General features: G+C 44.4%; 1 pseudogene; it reads right to left on the reverse strand.

The window, feature by feature from the left end:
• Positions 1–13,502: 13,502 nt before the first annotated feature.
• On the reverse strand, positions 13,503–14,457 carry LOC133744612 (protein WUSCHEL-like; annotated as a pseudogene).
• Positions 14,458–16,249: the final 1,792 nt, after the last annotated feature.

Raw genomic sequence — 16,249 nt, forward strand, 5'->3', positions numbered from 1 at the left:
TTCAAACTACAACCCGAAAGTATAGCCAATCGAGGTGAAACCTCATCCAAGACACCCCAAAGTCTCCGCAATACATCTATGATCGATATGTCAAAGCTACAATGTGATGACCTGGATTTTCGTTATTTAATTTTAGTAATTAATAATGGACCAGTTGTACAAATTATTGTTATTGTGCTTTATTCGTATGTCGTATGTGAAGTGGAATTGTTCTGGACAATTAATTATTCAAAAAGTGTGGATTTAAAGGGGGGGTTCAAGGTTGACTTTTTATACGTTGTGATTCTCCAAAAACTTCCTTCACGAAAGTCATAGAGCGCGTCGATACAAGTTCGTGGACATGCGGAACACGAAAATCGGAGTTCGTATGAGAAAGTTATGAGCGATTGAAGTTTGGGAAATTCTATAAATAGGGGTTTCCATTTTTGGAAACTTACTATTTTCATTTTGGAAGTTTCCATTTTCGGAAAATTTTCAAAACCTTCGTTCTCTCTCTTCAGCGCGTGACCCGACCTGGCTTTTCCGGCCGTGAAACTTGGTCAGCTTCTTCTCCTCCATCGTGCGCTCCTCCCGGTGACATTCTCTAGCGGTGATTTTCACCGTGTGTGGCGTTGGGAAATGGCAAACTCGAGTGCAGTCGAACCTGGTCGGAAATCTTAGCTCCGGCGACGTCACGGCTTCAAGCTTTCTATTTTGAGTTCGTAGGAGCCTCCTCAAGCGATCCAAGGTGTTAGTTTTTATCGATTCACGTTGGAATCGGATTAACTCACAGTGAACAATTCACAGCGGCTTGTGGCGGCGATCTAGGCCGAGTTGGCTTGAACCTCAGGTATTAAAGTTGTTATATTTGATGTTCTTGACATTTTGGACGGTTGGATTAATCTAGTTTTGGGTTTTGGCCGGTGTTGGTTGTGCCACCGCCTGTGGCGGAGTTTTGGTGGCCTTCCGGCCATGAAAGGGACAGTTTCTAGTTTTATATATCATCTACTCGTCGATTCGAGCGTTTCGATATATAATAAGTAATTTTTGGAGATCGTATGAATATGTTGTGATTTTTACGGTTTCGGACCGTTCGATTATTCGATCAGTGAGGATTCGAGCGTTCGATCGACTTGTGGTTTTGATATATCGATCGTAGATGTATTCTGGAGACATTGGGTGGTCACGGATGTGGTTTCTCCTCGATTGGCTTCACTTTTGGGGATTTTAGTTCAAAACAGGGGTTTCGGACTAAAATCGCTCGTGATTCGTTACTAAGTTGAGACCGTATGTGATTAGGTACTTGACGAAGTATTCTTGGACGGTTATTTTGTGGTTGTGCTGCTTTGTTCTGTATTGAAGACGCAACGGGAATTTCGAGGTGAGTAATCTCACAATGTTCATTTACGAACGGAGTTACATTTATCGTTTTGGGAGTTATTTATTTAACTACAAACTATAGTTGGTATTAGTAGGCATTCCTGAGCGGATGACTACGTCTATATATATTTACGTGAAATATATATGTATTGGTGGTTTTTGTTGATTGATGAAAACAATATGCATGAATGGTGCTTTTTATTGTTTTGTGTTGTGGCTTTTCGGAAAACAAATGATTGTGAAATGATGATTTCTATTGTTTTGAAAAGCATTGAGATTTGTGTAACATTTTGAGTCATGTGCGACTTCTTTAATGTTTTATTCCGAGGCACTGAGAGGTCCGAGGAATTAAGGTCGACTGGTGACCTTAGGCAGTATATCAAGTAATCACGTCTTTGACCGGACGAGTGGTTACGATTTTAGTTAGAGCTCTAGTCTGTCTGCCAGTGTAATTCATGGGGTAACGGAGCGAGGTTATATCTAACTCATGAGTTTGTGTTTTAAGGAAACAAGGTGTGAGTTGCTTTCCTTATATACGATTTATAGAAAATCAAGGTGTGAGATGCTTTCCTTATTTCGTGATTTGAAAGAAATAAAGATGTGAGTTGCTTTCTTTAGTTTGTGTTTAAGGAATCAAGGAGTGAGTTGTTTTCCTTATATTTAGAAGAAATCAAGGTGTGAGTTGCTTTCTTTATTTCGTATTGATAGAAACTAAGGAGTGAGTTGCTTTCTTTTGTTACGTTTTGAAAGGAATCAAAGAGTGAGTTGCTTTCCTTTATTACGTGTTCATAAGGAGATCAATGTGTGAGTTGTTTTCCTTAGTTTTGGTGTGAGTTGTTTAGTGGTTGTTTTGAGTTACTCATACAAGCTTTCATAAGCTTACCGGGTTTGTTGTGTGGCAACCCGATGCACTATTCAATGGTGTAGGGGTTAATCCTGCAGGTCAGGATAATCGTGGCTGAAGCTGAGGTAGCGTCTTTGCAGCTTTACGGTAGGAAGCCATTTTTGTGACTTTACCATTGATAAAGACTTCCGTTGTGTAGTAAGCTCCGAGGAGCATTTACGTTTTATTTTTGTGGTGACAATTTAATTCTTAAGTTTATATAATATATGACTCTGTGGAGCGGGTCTGTATTGACATAGTGGGTTCAGGGCATCAGTATGTACTTGGTTTAAAAGGAAAAAAGTTTTCCATGTACTTTGTATTGATGGCTGATGTAATACCCTAGAAATTGGTTGTTAATTCCTAAGTGTTTTGAGAACTATTAAAGTGGTCGTTGATACGATTTCTTGATTCGAGGGTGAAGCGGAAATTATTTCGAACTATTATTCGCTCGAAAGGTTTCGATTCAAGAGTTGACTTTTTGTACGTTTTGATTTTGTGAAAACTTCCTTTACGAAAGTCGTAAAGCGCGTCGATACGAGTTCGTGCATATGTGGAACGCAAAAATCGGAGTTCGTATGAAGAAGTTATGGCCTTCGGAAAAAGTTTCCATATTGAGATATATAGGAAAAATCCGAAAAAAAATATCAGAAAATCAGAATTTCCGAAAAGGGAAATATTTTCACTCTCCTTAGTCCCTACCCGAAATCGCCGAGCTACCTTCGCCGGTTGATTTCTCCCCCCTCCGGCCACCAATCGACGAATCATTTCTTCCATTCTCTTCGCCTCAGTTCCATCTCCAAGTTTAGGAAGTTTCAAGGCGTGGGTCGGCCCGTGCACGGCGCAACAAGGCCGGGAAGTTTGGCGGCGGTGCTGCAAATCACCCAGATCGGAACTTCCTATTCCGGCCACCATAGCCGGTGATTCTTAGAGACTTTTGGAGCCCAGAGGATGTAGATGCTTTCTCCCAAGGTGGCTTGCAACGATTCAACTCGTGGTGATCGAATTTTGAAGATTGGGAATCTAGGGTTCTTTGGGTTTCAAACATTGCGAGGTAAATTCCGGCCAAATGGCTTTGATTGTGACTTTGTGCTAGTTATGAATGTTGTTGGGCTTGTTGAGAAGAAGATTTTTGGTTTAGGAAGTGTGGCCAAATTTTGAGTTTGATGGCGGCTCTGCCACCATCTGTGGCAGCCGTTTCCGGCCACTTTCGGCCGCCCCAGGAACAGTTTATGTTCATCTTTTTAATCTACACATCGATACGATCATTTCGACATATATTTTGTAATTTTTGAAAATCGAATGAGCAAGTTATGAATTTTTAAAGTTTTAGGGTTTTCGGAGATCTCAGGTGGTCTCGGATGAAGTTTTTCCTCGATTGACATTACTTTCGAGATTTTAGGGCAAATGGGTGTTCGAATTATAATAGTTTTTGATTCGTATACTAAGTTGTGACGTACATTCCTTAGGTGATTGACGGAGAGTAGTCGATACCTTATCTGCTGTAAGAGAAGACGCAGCAGGATTTAGAGGTGAGTAAGTCTCACGTGGTTCATTTACGAACCGAGTTATTTAATTGTAGGAATTGATTGATAATTGTAAATCGTTTTCTAAAATAAAGATTTGTTTGAAATAATATGAACTCGATCGACTACAGTTCATAGGGCTACGACTCACAGGTAAGAAAATGAATTTAAGTATAAAATGAATTTCTTGGTTTTAATACGTATGAACTATAGTTGGAATTAGTGGTCATTCCTGCGTGAATGACTACGTATATATATATTGATGGTGTAGCATTGTGATATGTCGATTATTGAGTTGAACATTTACTTATGTCGGAAACATATATGTATTGGTAGAACTGTTGTGATGCAAACAATATTTGTGAGTGAGTTCATATATTGTTTTGGGGTATGACTTTTCAGGAAACAAAATGTTGTGGGAAATGGTATTTATATTGTTTTGAAAAGTGTTTAAAGATGTGGGAGTCACAGGTTGTGATTTCTCCTTTTGGTGATTTGAATAACGTTTTGGGTCTAGTGAGACTCGTTTAAATGTTTTGATCTAAGGGTCAGGTTGACCTAAGGATCCGGGGTCGCAGGTTGTGACCTCAGGAAATTATTATCGTAAGGCTGAACCTTGGCCGAGGTGACAGGTTACGATTCAGTTAGAGCTTTAGTCTGTCTGCCAACGTGTCCAGGTTGGACTGGATTTTCATATTGATTTGTTAGGTTAACATTTCCTATGATTTTGTCACGGGGTGACTTGTAATTGTCCTTTTGGTAAAAGGTGTTGAGTTTTGGAAGGATTTATTAGCGTGAGTTGTTGATTTCTTTAATTAATTTCCTTTTACATTTCTGTTGTTTGGTTTCCTTATTTCTTTTTCTTTTTCACTTCTATTGTTAAATTTTAAGTAATCTCCTGAACTAAGCTGTATTCAGGGATTACTATAATTTCTATTGATTGATTTTAATGTAGTCACCTGAACTAAATTGTATGCAGGGATTACTATGATTTCTATTTTTGAATTGTGTGCTTCTCGGTGATCTCCTGAACTAATTTTCTATGCAGAGATTGTTTGAACCCAAAAGCATGAACGTGGGGAAGCATTCAATCTAACCATCATGATTCCATTAGTGCTCCATGATTCCATTAGTGCACCATGATTCCATTAGTGCTCCATAATTCCATTAGTGCTCCATCATGATTTGTTTAAGGCCAACCACTTTGGCCCGCTAGCCTATATATAGAGGCTACGACGAAGTAACACCACACATCCAATTTTCATCAACTAATCTCTACGACTACTCAAGTCTCTCCAGAGAACCCCTCTCTTTCTCTTACCGGTGATCACACTCCAGTCCCAGAATCATCAGGAGCCGACTGTTAGTACCACCAAACCCTCTGTCAACATGCTTCGGTCCTAGTCTCCTCGGGAGCCGACTGTAGTACCGTGACCATAATGGTTACGGAACCAGCCAAGCAAGGGTAACGCCCTCGCAAACCAACAAAGCTAAAGTCACGCTTTAGCAAGTTCTCCCCACTTCCCAGTGATTTCCGCTCTGCTCGATCTATGACGTCGAGTATCGATTGTGTGATTTTGAAGAAGCTTAGCAAAAGTCCTCACCACGAGGCATAAAGAATCTCGCGATGAGGTTGGTGCTCTCCTCGTCCACAATGGCTCAAAAGAAGTCAGGTCAAGGGACACCCCCGACGACCGCACCCGAACGGTGCTGCCACGCCCGCGCAGAAAATAGACTGTTGAACAACTGCAACAAAACAGGAGCCAAACATTTTGGCACACCCAGTGGGACCTACTGCATAGCGTTTCTTCGCGATCGCAGCCTTTGGGAAGTCAAGCGCAAACCTTTATCAAAAGGTTTACGTTAACTGCCCGAAACACAAGACCTCCAGTTACAGACCGCACTCGCGTTCAGACTGTCGTGGTCTTTCTGAAGAACTGGTAATCTAGAGATTTTCCCTCAATCCGCCATCGATCGAGATGACAACAGAGCAAGGAGGAAATCGACAGCCTACTACTGAAGACGAGAAAGTTCCCGCCGCCCAGCCTAATAAGGCTGGCGATGCGTCTAGCATCACCCAGGTAACCGCGAGCGCGGAAACAGCTATTGACTTTGTGCCTATTCCCGTTCCAGAGAATGCGACCATAGAAGAGCGGCTTAATATCCTTCAACAGAATTCTTCCGCATACCATGGGAAGATGGAAAAAGCCCTTGCGGAGGACCACCGACGGCTTGATGAGTTCACGATCTCGGTCAAGGGGCTTGAGCTAGGGGCACAACAAACACAAGGGCAATTAGATGGCATGAACCAAAAAATGCAGAAGAACCACGAAGAGCTGTTGGCCGCAAGCAAACACATCGCCACAGACGTCGCGGCTATCAAAAATGAGGGATCCAATCTCGCAACCCAGGTTTCCATGCAGAGAGCTGACTTAGACCAGGCTAAAGAGATTCTGAATAAAGCTCTGGAAGATCCTAATGCCATTCTTGGTTCATTTGGCCAACCCACAGGGTCAGGCAAGTACATACCACCGAATGCTCGAGAAAAAGCTAGCGGCGGCAGTATGGCCACATCCGCTATAACTACAACTGCCGTATCAGTCAGGGGTAAGGAGACTACTCTGGCAATGGGCGGAAAGAACAACGCCACGCCGCCTATCACGCAAGGAGCTAGAACTTTGAAAATCAGTGAAGGGACCCTTGCTGACCATGTCTCGTTTCCCCAATACGACAGCGACAGACATGAATACGTGTACCAAGATCAGCCTCCAGCAAGCCATTATGGTATCGACCAGGTTGGAAGTCTGGCGAAGGTCACCGCAGCCACAAAGGGTCAGCCAGCAGTGGGTTTTACGTCGCAGACGTCAACCCAATCCAAAATAACCCATGGAGACGGCGTATCTTTGGTTAACCAGGCCTCACAGGCGCCACCGCTGATACAGGCGCCACCTCTGATCTGGCCAGCTGATGACACAGTGGTTCACCCACCTCCTCCTCCTGATCTGGGATATGTAAGGAGAGAGGAGGTAGAAGCAATGATTAGGGCCGCGAACTAGAGGCCTAACTTGGAGGAGAGGCCTATCAGGGACCTTTCCCACCGCACATTATGCACTCACCTTATCCTAGGGGATATAAGAACATCACGTTCTCTACTTTCTCAGGAGAGGAAGTCGAAAGTGTCGCGGCCCATTTGGTCAGGTTTCAAGTACAGTGTGGCCAATACCAGAACGATGACAGTCTGAAATGTAAAATCTTCGCCACTTCTTTGTCGGGGGCTGCCTTCACCTGGTTCACTAAGCTGCAACCAGGATCAGTTGCGAGTTGGCCCGCAATGGAAAAGCTGTTCAAGGAAATTTTTGGGACTATCAAGCCTGAGGTAGATCTGGCTTCACTCACTTAGATGGCTCAGCAGTCAATTGAATCCGCTGTCTCGTACCTTCAGCGCTTTCAGATCCAGAAAGGAAAGTTGAACGTGATTCTGCCGGAGAAAGAACTGGTGAAGTTGGCAATCAAAGGCTTAAAGCCCAGCCAACGCAAAAAACAGCATGGAAGCATGTTCAATTCCATGGGGGAACTGCTCACAGAAGTAGGAAATTTCGAGTACTTGCTCAGGGAGATGGACGATATGAAAAACGCCTTGAAGGGGACATACATCCCAGGGAAACGCCGAACAGAGGCTGCGCTCAGCCATCAATTCAGTTCCTTTGATCCTTACTACAAGAGTGAGGAATCTAGCACAGCAGAGGCTGACGAGTCTAAAGAAGACGAGATAGCTGCGCTGGAACTCACCGGGAAAAAGGCTTCAACGCTAAAGCAACTGAAGTTGTGCAAAGAGCCGGTGAAGCTCAAGTCGGTGGTTTTCACCAAACCAGAGTTCACGAGTTATACTTACGACACAATCAAAGCGCATGAAATCTTGGATGAAATGATTGCCGCGAAGATGGTGAAAACCGACTTCGGCCCATTTCCCAAACCAGAGCAGCTAAAGGGGAAGAAATACTGCAAACTCCATAATATGTGGAATCAAAATACAGCCGATTGTGTTAAGCTGAAGGATTAGATCCAAATCTGGTTAAATAACGGTAGTTTGCAAGTAGAGGCGCCGACAACAGCAGCAGCGTTGGTGGACCTAGATCCCTTCCCAGATACCGGCATCAACATGGTGGACATGGCATGGGGTGCAAAAGATCAGCAGAATCAAAGTCCAGACCATGCGGCTAAGGATTTGAAAAGGGCTGGAGACAAAGCCGCGAAGTGGGAATCCAAGACTCGTTTACCCATCGTCCTATGCTCGCAGTGCAAGGAAGAATGTGACACTCAAGCGCTGCAAGAGGAAACATCCCAGACTGTCCGCTTTGGATCTCTGCCGCCAATAAGGTTAGTATCATCTTCTAGAAACTTCCAACCATGCAGCCCAAGAGTGCACAGTGGTTCAGAAACTCCTTCTCCAAGGGACTCAAACTTATTCAAAAAGTTGAAAGCCGCGAGGGAAGAAGGGCAGGCGGATAAGCGGCAATGGGTTTTAACCAGACCTTACATTCCGCTGGTGTCGACTTCCTCCATCAAATAAGGGAGATGGTATACACAGAAGAAGGGCAAGGCGGTGGAGATGAGCTCTTCAAGGAAGAGAAAACTCCAGCGGAGGTTTGGAGAAGCAAAGCGAACCTTGGAAGTGCTAGATCAAGGACTGATCAAACCATCGCAATTACTGAAATCTCCAGAAGAGTATCAGAGACAATTGGAGGCACTGGCCTCCAAGAGATTGGTTTCCCCGCGAGTTCAAAAACAGCAGCTCAAAGTATCGCGCGAAGAGCGAAAGCCATGTGCCCCCAAGAGCAGCGTTCAGGAGAAGTCCCTAGTTCTCGCAAGGCGAGAACCGCCGCCAGCTCGTAAAGTCAATGTTTTGCGGAGAATATCTCGCGAAGGAAGAAATAGCGAGCCTTCAATCTTTGACAGGCTGGGGGGGGCAAAGAATTCGTCTACGATTGTGCAGTGGAGGCCTAAGAAAGTTCAAAGCATAGTGGTTGTGAAATCCGAAGAGGCTTTATCAGCGAAGCAGGGGCCACCGAAGAGGGAATATCCCTTTGCAGCAGATCAGCAAGAGCAGGCCATGATCCAAGAAGGATCGCTGGCTGCTTACGTCGCAAGCAAGTTCGCGGCAGAAGTTGACCTGAGCTCTCCCGCGGCGGAATCAGAAGAAGCAGACATGTTAGACATTACATGTAACATGGTGTATGTCCTATCATCAAAATATGCCTTGCCAGTGGCAGCTTAGGAATGCCAAGCAGAGGATGATAAATCATTGGACAAACGAACGTTCGAGATCACCTCAGCAGCGTCATCTCTCGCGAAGAAACCCACGCCGAAGGAGGTAGAAGCAGCAGAGGCTGCAGACACCAATGTGAAGGTTCAGGACATGGGTTTCAGCAAGCCAACGCTAGCAATGGCGCAACACATGAGTCCACTGTATATCACCGCCGATGTGAACGGCATCAAGGTTGGCAAGATCATGGTAGACACAGGCGCCGCAGTCAATGTCTTGACCACCAGAACCATGCAGCTACTAGGGATCAAGAAAGAGAAGATCTAATCTACGTCCCTGACTCTAAAGAACTTCGCGGGGACTGTAACCAAAACATTGGGTTTGATTTTCCTACAAGTCAAGGTGGGTCCAGCAGAAGGGGTTTACGCTTTCTTTGTTACAGATTGCTATGCGGCATATAGCGCAATTCTGGGCCGTGACTGGATCCACCGGAGTTATTGTGTCCCATCCACCCTTCACCAGGAGCTGATCATATGGGACAGAGTCGCGGACAAGGCGGAAATTGTCAAAGCAGACCCGCGACCTTTTTCGGTGTCCGCCAGCTACGTGGACGCAAGGTACTACCTAGAACCAATCTCTCCTTTACAGGTCTTTGGTATTGATGATAAGGGCCGCCCCACAGGAGTGACGGCCTCTGAATTGGCACAATGGGGGCTCGCGGTCGCAAAAAATGACCTCGAAAGGCCTGGACATGCGGTGCCATCTCCAAATTTTAATTAATGGATCACGACCTCATGGAGGAAGAGGTAGTGGCTTTTCGTTCTTTGTATGATAGATTGTCTTCATATTTGATCGAAAAAGAGGCCTATGCACAAGTAGCGATATTGGAATACATCGACGAAGAATTCTCTAATCAGGAGGAGGAAGAAGAGCCTATCCGATTGGCTCCAGCAGCATTGGATGATACACCGCCAAAGGTTAGAGATCCTACAGAAAAGGTAAATTTGGGCAATGAGGCGAAGCCAATGGAAGTGGCAATTAGCGCAAAATTAGAGCTTGATGAAAAACAGGGGCTCATCAATTTATTGCGAGAATATAAGGATTGTTTCGCGGAGAAATATGAAGATATGCCCGGATTATCTCCTGACTTGGTCTACCATAAACTGCTAACTATCCCAGATCAAAATCTGGTGAAGCAGGAGTCCAGGTGAATGAACTCAGAAACCCAGGTGTTGGTTAAGGAGGAAGTCGAGAAGATGCATAAGTCAGGAATCATCAGGGTAGCCAAGTATAATCAGTGGCTATCCAATGTTGTTCCAGTTAGAAAAAAAATGGCAAAATGAGGGTGTGCGTCGACTACTGCGATCTCAATAAGGCCACTCCCAAAGACGTTTACCCCATGCCGGTAGCGGACATGTTGGTGGACGCAGTAGCTGGTCATGAACTTCTCTCCTTTATGGACGGAACTGCCGGTTACCATCAGATTCCAGTGGCGAAAGAAGATAGACACAAAACTGCTTTTAGATGCCCAGGTTTCGCGGGAGTTTTCGAATACGTGGTCATGCCTTTTGGTTTGAAGAACACGGGAGCCACGTACCAGCGAGCAATGAACCTAATCTTCCATGACATCTTAGGGAAGATTCTAGAGGTTTATATAGATGACGTAGTCATTAAATCCAGGCAGAAGTGTAATCACATTGCTGATTTGCGTAAAGTTTTCGAACGTATGCGGCGTCACAAGCTAAAGATGAACCCTGCAAAATGTGTGTTTGGGGTTCAAGCAGGTGATTTTTTGGGATTCATTGTACATCAGAGAGGCATTGAGGTATCAGAAGATCAAGCTAAATCAGTTATCAATGCCTCGCCGCCGCGAACAAAGAAGGAGTTGCAAAGGTTGTTGGGAAAAATCAATTTCTTAAGACGGTTTATTTCCAATTCCACCGGCAAGATTCAGCCTTTTTCTGCTCTACTAAAGCTGCAAGGACAAACAGAATTTGTGTGGGAAGTGAAGCATCAAGAGGCCTTTGATAGAATAAAGGCCTACCTAACCAATCCACCAGTTCTCGTTCCTCCGAAATCAAACCAACCGCTCAAACTCTACATCTCAGCGGCGGAAGCTTCAATAGGCAGCCTGCTGGCACAAAACGACGAAGCGGGAGTGGAGCATGCCATCTTCTACCTTAGCAGAACGTTAACCGATTGCGAAACCAGGTACACACCAATGGAAAAGCTATGTTTCTTATACTTCTCTACATGTAAGCTGCGCCACTACATGTTGTCATTCACTACATGCGTAATCGCTCAGACCGATCTGGTCAAATATATGTTGTCGCGGCCCATTCTTAGGGGCCGAATTGGCAAATGGATCTTGGCTCTTTCAGAATTTTCTTTACAATATGTGCCTCAAAAGGCTGTGAAGGGTCAAGCCATCACGGATTTTCTAGCACATCATCCCATGCTGGACGCTAGAGGTCGCGGCAAATTTATGGGGAAAGGCATGTCATATACATTGCTCCGAACCTTTCACCGATGGCTAGGCAGCAGTCATGTTACAACCGTGGGTATTGTACTTTGATGGTTCCCTAACAGATACCATGGCCGGAGCAGGAATTGCACTGGAGAATCCAGCTGGAGATCACTTTTCGTACTTATTCTAGTTGGAGTTTCAATGTACCAACAACCAGGCTGAATACGAGGCCTTAATCATAGGCCTAGAAGTACTACTGGAAATGGGAGTCAGAGACATACAAATACTTGGAGATTCTCTCCTGGTCATCAATCAGCTGCGCGAAAAGTTCAGATGCGTTAGCTTCGCGCTGGTCCCTCATTTAAACAGGACACTAGAACTGTTGGACCAATTTGATGACGTGGATCTTGAGCACATTCCTCGCGAACGAAATTTCGCCGCGAACGAGTTGGCTCAGCTGGCAACAGGGGTAACACTGAGATATGGCGTGCGCGAGAGAATATTGAAAGTAGAGCGTCGTCGAACGCTTCCTTCTTGGATGGCGAGAAAAGGTCCTCCAGACAACACGTCAGTAGCAACTTTGGAGCCCATTGATGTGGATTGGCGCATCCCTTTGATCAGTTATCTCAAACATCCTGATCAGACCGCAAATTAGAAGGATTCGCTACCTTGCCCTCAACTACTTCCTCAGAAATAATGAGCTGCGTAGAAGAGGAGAAGATGGCGTAGATTTCAGGTGTGTTTATGGCAGCGATGCGAAACAGCTCATGCGAGAAGCTCATTCCGGCATATGCGGCGCTCACCAGGCATGTCCAAAGATGCGTTGGTTACTCAGACGACATGGATATTTTTGGCCCAGTATCTTGAAGGATTGTATCGCGTTCTCTAAAGGTTGTTTGGACTGCCAAGCTCATGGGCCGGTCCAGCATGTCCCTAATATTCCAATGCAGCCCAATATAAAGCCTTGGCCCGCAAGAGGATGGGCGCTGGATTTAATTGGGATGATTCACCCACATTCATCACTTCAACACAAGTTCATCATCGTCGCAACTGATTTCTTTACAAAGTGGGTTGAAGCAGAACCTTTGAAGGAAGCATCTGGTGGTACGTTGCGACAATTCCTGTTCAGGAAAATCATCTGCAGATTTGGTATCCCAGAAGTTTTTGTTTTGGACTGGGGGGCAGCTTTCATGGGTGGTGAAGTTCATAAACTGGCAAGAGAATGGGGAATATAGTTCATCCATTCCAGTCCTTATTATGCTCAGTCTAACGGTCAAGCAGAGGCCAGCAACAAGATCATCATCAATTTGCTGAAGAAAATGTTGGAAGCTAATCCGCGACAGTGGCATGAGACACTTTATGAGACCCTTTGGGCCTACCGCACATCTAAGCGAAATCCCACCGCGACAACACCTTATGCTTTGATGTTTGGCCATGATGCCGTCCTGCCTTTGGAAGTCAACGTCCAATCATTACGAGTTCAAGAGCAACATCATCTCATTGGAGAAGACTATGTTCAGGCTATGTGGCAGGAACATGAAGACCTTAGTGAAAAGTGATTGGAGGCTTTAGATAGTTTGGTCATGGAAAAGCAATGAGTCGCTCGCGCCTATGACAAGCGGACGTGGGGAAGGAGTTACAGCGAAGGAGAGTTGGTTTGGAAAGCAGTTCTCCCGCTTGGTGAAAAGTTAGATGGTCGCGGCAAATGGACTCCAAGATGGGAAGGCCCGTACATCATCTATAAAATCTTAGAGAAATGAGCTTTTCATCTCAAGGACCTGGATGGAGATGTCCATCATAACCCTATCAATGGCAGATACTTGAAGAAATACTTTCCCAATGTTTGGGACTCGGAGGAGTCGTAGACGATTTCTTCGCATAAGACATGGGGGAAATTCTAGTATTCCTACACTCGCGAAGCCCATTCATAAAGGCCTGTTTTTGAGGCCCATAATTGTTTCTTCCCTACGCTTAGCAACACTAGGGGGGCAACACTACACTATACTAAGCCGAGTCAGCGGCTCCAGAAATTTTTTTGAGTTTTGTCTCTTCTCTCGTAGAGAAAACACCTTCGCGGGAAAATAGGGTCAAGCCGTAGGAGTTGAGGCTGAGCTCAAGGGAAGTGCGAGAGCCACCGTTGTAGCCGCCCCAGCCACCGGAGTAGTAGCCGTAGCCGCCACCTCCCTCGGAAGTAGTCTTCATGTTGCCAAAGATGTCCTCACCGTGCATGGGGAATAGTGGAAGGGTTTCAATCTCCTGGTGATCTTCTCCTCGTTGTTCCATGAAAGTTTGTTCTTCATTCATGTCAAAGAAAATAGTACTAGTACTAGTAGTGTAGGATGAGGAGGAATATGGGTCAACACTGCAGCCGACCCATGACCCAAAATTGTGACTAATGGATCCACCAACACCAGTAGAACTAGTTCCCCCTCCAGCTGAGATTGAACAATCCCTAAAACTCTTTGCCATGTTCATAGATCTATAACCACCATAGTTCCCCATCTGCCCGTTAAAAGCAATCACACCAGCTGAAGAAGCAGAAGCAGATGCAGAAGAAACCCCTTGACAAATGTTAGAGTACTTGTTGTTCATGTTAATATACTGATCCTCAGGTTTCCAATTGGTACCATTACCATTACCAACAAGCCCTGATCTTTTCATGGGCACATGAACCTCTTCTTCTGCTTCTCCCGAGCCTTGTGGTTTCTGAACCAATAAAAGACGTTCTTGCCCTCGATCTTTCCGTACCGTTTCAGCTGGAGATAAATCCTCTGAATCTGCTCTGCAGTTGGGGACCTAACTCCCTTGTTGTAGTAAAGCTCTTTGAGGATTCTTATCTGATCTGTAGTGGCATGGGAGTCCACCTGGTACTACTCCGCCTACAAAGCATGTTAGCACTACTCCCGGCTGCTTTGTTGCTTCCTCCATCCTTGGTTGGATGCTGGGTTTGTGGTTCCATTGGTGATGGGTTGAGAGAATGCGAGAATTGAAGAGTGGTGAAGATGAGTAATTAAGAAAGGTTGTTGTTAGAAATATTGGAGTTGATGAAATGGTTTTGGGATTGGGGATTTGGGTTTATAATGTGGAGGGAGATTTAGGCATGTGAGAGTTGTGAAGTGAAGAGAGGAAATGAGATCAAAGAAGCATCAAAAAAAGGAAGGGACAAAAGAAAGAGGAAGGAAGGGTATTGTTTAGGATCTGAAACTCAGAGGAAGGTTTTTTGCGTGAACGTTCGCATCCCCAGAATGCACCTATTTATAGGAACAGGGCATGCAAATCTCCACCCTTGGATGGACAGTCGAAGAGTCAAACTAAGTGTCAGTAAATCTTGATTAAATTGCCCTAAATCTCGGAAAAGAAGGGATTATTGGCGCGTGGGGGAACCGAACGGTTTTCAAGGAGGTAACTGTTCCATTTTCAATATTATCTTCTCACGGTGGAGTTTTCAACAGTTAGTTAATGCGAAGTTAAAGACTGATTAAGAAGATAAAACCAAGAGCTTTGAGTTGGGGCCAGCAAGTGGATCCAAAAGATAAATATTTTCTCAAAACCCTCGCTGCGAGGCTCTTTTTGACGCAGAGCATATTTTAAAAGTTCATATTAGAGTTAAATATTATTTACTCCCTATACTTATAGGGTTTCATCGTTTCAGTCCCTGACCTTCGAATTTCACCTAAAAAGTCCCTGAACTCCCAATTTCCTCCCAATTAGTCCCTGCCGTCAAGCATCAGTCAACAACTCCGTTATCTTGTTGACGTGGCGGTCGTTTCCCCCTTAAAAAGTCTATTATACCCTCACTTACTTTTTTTTTTTAAATTAATTTTATTCTTTTTTTTCTTTTTACCTCTTCTTCTTCCACATCTCTCATCCTCTCCTCAGTTTATCTCCGTCTGGTTAAAAACCCTCTATTATCCGGAAGCTCTCATCCTCCAACATCTTCTCGCTGGAGCGAGAATATGCATACCCATAACCAGAATCATCACTAGATCCCGGATTTCGTTAACTGCTGCAAAACCATATATGTCCGATGATTAAGAACTATAATTACTTGCATGCAACTTTCATTACATCAACACTTTCCATATAATATGTACCAAAAAAAAAAAAAAAAAACACTTTCCATATAATCACAAATACCAAATACCAACCTCACCTAATTCAATTCAATTTTTTTCGATTCATTCACAACTTAGTGAGCTCAATCGAGTACAGTTCCATCACTTTCTTCATTCCAAACCACACCGTACCCAATTCCAATCAAAATGTGTGCCCCAAAACTAACATAAACCCAAAAATTCGATCTTGATAGAAAACCTCACAAAAACTCAAATACCCAAATGAGATTTTGAATCAAAACACTTCACCCAGCAAAACCTTACCAAAAACTCAAATACCCAGAACAGATAGGCGGGTTTCGGCGGGCGCTGGGCGGCTTGGGCGGCGTTGGTGTTGGTCTGGGCGAGGTACCCAGATTGCATATGTTCTCCTTTTGCCTCTCTCTCTCCTTGATTGCTTCAACTTGCTCAAGATTGAAATGAGTACTTCATGAATTGAATTCAATCTCAAGAGAAGAACTCGACCCATTTCGAAGAGGGTCTGGATTTGAAAGGAAATAGGACATGTAAATACGAATTGGAGTCAATTCATCATTTCATCTCAAAACAAAATTTTGTATGAACAGTCATTGGTTTTACCTTGATTTTGGAAGATTCAACCGTTGGATTTTCATGAAATTTGAATACAGTTTAGAA

This window comes from Rosa rugosa, chromosome 4, assembly GCF_958449725.1.
Source record: "Rosa rugosa chromosome 4, drRosRugo1.1, whole genome shotgun sequence".
NCBI classification, from domain to species: domain Eukaryota; kingdom Viridiplantae; phylum Streptophyta; class Magnoliopsida; order Rosales; family Rosaceae; genus Rosa; species Rosa rugosa.